This window comes from Rattus norvegicus, chromosome 18 (assembly GCF_036323735.1).
Source record: "Rattus norvegicus strain BN/NHsdMcwi chromosome 18, GRCr8, whole genome shotgun sequence".
NCBI lineage: Eukaryota > Metazoa > Chordata > Mammalia > Rodentia > Muridae > Rattus > Rattus norvegicus.
Window position 1 is genome coordinate 42,947,907 of NC_086036.1, and position 3,574 is coordinate 42,951,480.

Sequence of the window (3,574 nt, forward strand, 5' to 3'; positions counted from 1 at the left end):
TCTCAGTTCTAATGTCCAACTCTTTAATACAATTCCTCACTTTGTGGTGACTCTCGACCATAAAATTATTTTTGTTGCTACTTCATAACTGTAATTTTGCAACTGTTATGAATCATCATGCAAATTGTTTTGGAGATAGAGGTTTGTCAAAGGGACTAGGACCCACAGTCTGAGAACCACTACATTATATTCATTGGTTAAATACTTAAAAATTCATTTTGTTCAAGATAAAAAACTATTAATTTTTTAACCATATTCATGATTTAATTAGGTATAGGTTTCTGAGTATCTTGTCCCCTTGAGTATTTTCTTTCCATTAGTCCCTTTTCAGCTTCCAGTTAAGGCCCAAACTAAGATCACAGGCCTGGAATAAGTAGGCTATGAAAGATCTGACCCCAAAATGTTCTACTAGTTGGTTACTTAATAAATCAGACACATGGTCCATGTTTGTTATAAAATACTTTCTTCCACCTCTTGACCTCATTCCAACAGTCAGGCAGAGGCAGGTGGATCTCTGAGATCAAGAACAGTCTGTGAGTCAGTTCCAGGCCACCCTGAGCTACACAGAGAAACCCTGTCTTAAAAAAAACAAAACAAAATGACTAATTTCAATAATGTGTCAAAGACGTTAGCTTCATGTTATACTCACCTTTGTTTCTTTTCATCTTTTTGTTTTCAATTACTTTTAGTACAGAATTGGCCTGAAGCTTGGGTTTTACATTGTTTCCAATAGTCATATACTATTTGCAGTTTTAGATATAGCAAGATTTGTTAAAGTAAAATATGAGCAAGAAATATGAAGAATAAATTTCCTGGCTAACCAGGCAAAGACACCATGTCATGGATCTGGCCAAGGGGAGGCTATAACCTTCTTTTTTTTTATTTCATAAGATTTGAAGAAAAAAACCTGAACCAAAGTATAGACTTGGTTTGTGAGTTTATGAGATTCTGTTCACTTAAACTTGAAACTTCCTATGACTTAAGGTTTTCCTTTTCTAGATGGTCAAATTGTTCAGAGACAGAAACTGAAGTTAGTAATGAGTGTGGTAGCAAGGGAAGACTACTCATAGTGAGAAAAGATTCTCAATTCTGTCTCATGAATTGAAATCACTTTAACATAAAAGATGTTTTAGAAAAAGCACTATTGGAGTGACATACTTCCTTGTGGAGTTTCTACCTCATTCTTGAGTCATCTAGTTTGGGAACCAATTGTCCTGTAAGAATCACAGAAGCATTCTTACCTCTTCAAAAAGTTCCACTGATCAAATATGTGAAAGCAATCTCTCACTGTAGAGGGCCCACACATGGCCTTTTAGTGAGTGGAGTCTGCGATGTATGTAATAGCTCATTAGAAAAGTAATACACAAAATTCTCATAAAGAACTCCTGCATGCCCCTGAAGAGCTGCTGTGCCCATCCGCAATCTCACAAACAGGCTTGTTACTGTTACTCCATTCTCAATACTCTCCTTCTGGACTTGCTGTCATATGGAAAAGAGATAATATTCTTTATGGTTTGAATTAGGTGAAGAATTTGTAATGCATTGCATCTGGCCCTCTCAATAAAAAAAGAATTAAAAAATAGTTTGAATACCATTGTAAACTCTACTCCAAATTCTGTTATTCCAGATGTCTGTCTCCTGAGTGAGACTGTTAACTGGGAAATGATTTTAATTCATGAAGAATCACTCCTTCTTTGGTGTTTTTTCATTTCACTAACATCAAGAATGTATATACTGAAAGAACAAAACCACAGAGCTTAATAAATAGACTATTACATGGTCATAAGGAAAATACTAAAGTTAACTCATTTATGTGTCTTAATTTCAAGCATAGGTTCATGGCCATGTTTCTACAAGCATTTTCTATTCTTCGGTAACTGTGGTTCTCAACCTTCATTATGTTGACTCTTTAATACATTTCCTCATGTTGTGGTGACTTCCCAACCACAATTTTTTTCATGCTACTTCATAACTGTAATTTTGCAATTGTTATGAATTATAATGTAAATGTTTTTGGAGAAAAAGGTTTGTCAAAGGATTGTGACCCATAGATGGAGAACTACTGTTATAGAGCCTTCTATAAAATCACACATAATAAAAGAGAAGTAGAATTATGTGTAGACTTTACAATAGGGAGCAAGAAATAGATGACATCTACATTTTATTGGGATTAAGATCTAAATAGAATGGGTAATGGAGAAGAGAGGTGACAATAGACCTCAGAGGAGGCTGGAAAGAAGTGCAGGTGAGATTCAGAGTACATCATCAGGAGAAGTAGATTCTAAAACATCAGAATGAGCATTGAGGATGTAAAGAAAGGAGATAGAATGGAGAGGCACATTCTGACAGAAGCAGAGGCAGGTTATAGAAGCTAGAGGTAGAAGACAAGTATGGTGGAGTGGTAGAGTATATGAAAGAGCATGAACATGGAGGTGGGATATAGGGGAGAGAAATGCTGTGGAGAGGAGACATGGCTTTGGAAAAGAGATATAAATCTGGATATATCCAGAAATAGTCAGATAAGAGGATATCAGAGCTCAGAAAACACTGCCTCAAAGTGCTTTGAAGTAAGAGTGAGAACAGCTTAAAAACAAGAAAGACTCTAATTTGTCTTTCTTTTCTTTTGTGTGATTAAGTCATGAATAGACTCTCTAGAAGCTTGCAAAAATTCGATGAGATGACCCTTATTCCAGAAGGCACATTCCCATACACAGAAAGACCAGGAAGATTCCAGACATAGGACTTCCTTGGACTCTACATCCAGTCAAATCCTTTTTTTTTTTCATTTTCACCTGATTTGAGCATTAACAATAGTTTTCTGGGACCAATGAAATGGCTCAGCTGGTAAAGCTGTAGTACAAATCAATTTGCATGTTAAACCCTGGAACCTCTGGTTTGCAGGAGAGAACTGACGCCCAAGAAATTGTCTTCTCTGCTTTACAAGCATGATAGGGCAAACTTAGCACCCACATACATATTAATAATACTATGAAAAGATATACACACAATAGTGTGCCTGGGTCTTTGAGGCTTTATTTCTTTTTTAAAAAAATTTTTATTAGATATATTTCCTTACTTACATTTCAAATGTTATTCCCTTTCCCGGTTTCCTGCCCATAACCCCCTATTCCCAACCCCCTTCCCCCATACGGGTGTTCTCCCCATACATCTCCCTTCCTGCCCTGCCCCATATTCTCCTGCACTGGGGGTTCAACCTTGGCAGGACTAAGTGCTTCCCCTTCCACGGTGCCCCAACAAGTCTATTCTCTGCTACATATGAGGCTTTACTTCTGAAGGCCTCCATGATACGTGTAATTTTTATTAGATTAACTTGTTATTCTTTCATCTCGATAATCTGTCTCTTATGATAGATGTGCTGACAATGACTTCTCTAATTGTAAGGAAGTCAGCATCTTCTTCACAAGGGGTTCCTGAATCTGCCCAATTATCAGAACCAATTGGGAGGATTAGGGGTGTTCCTCTGGTTAATTTTATCACTCAGAAAAAATGTAATACAGTATTCTCATTCTGATAATTATTTCCAATTGTGAAAATGTTATAAAGCAATAATCAC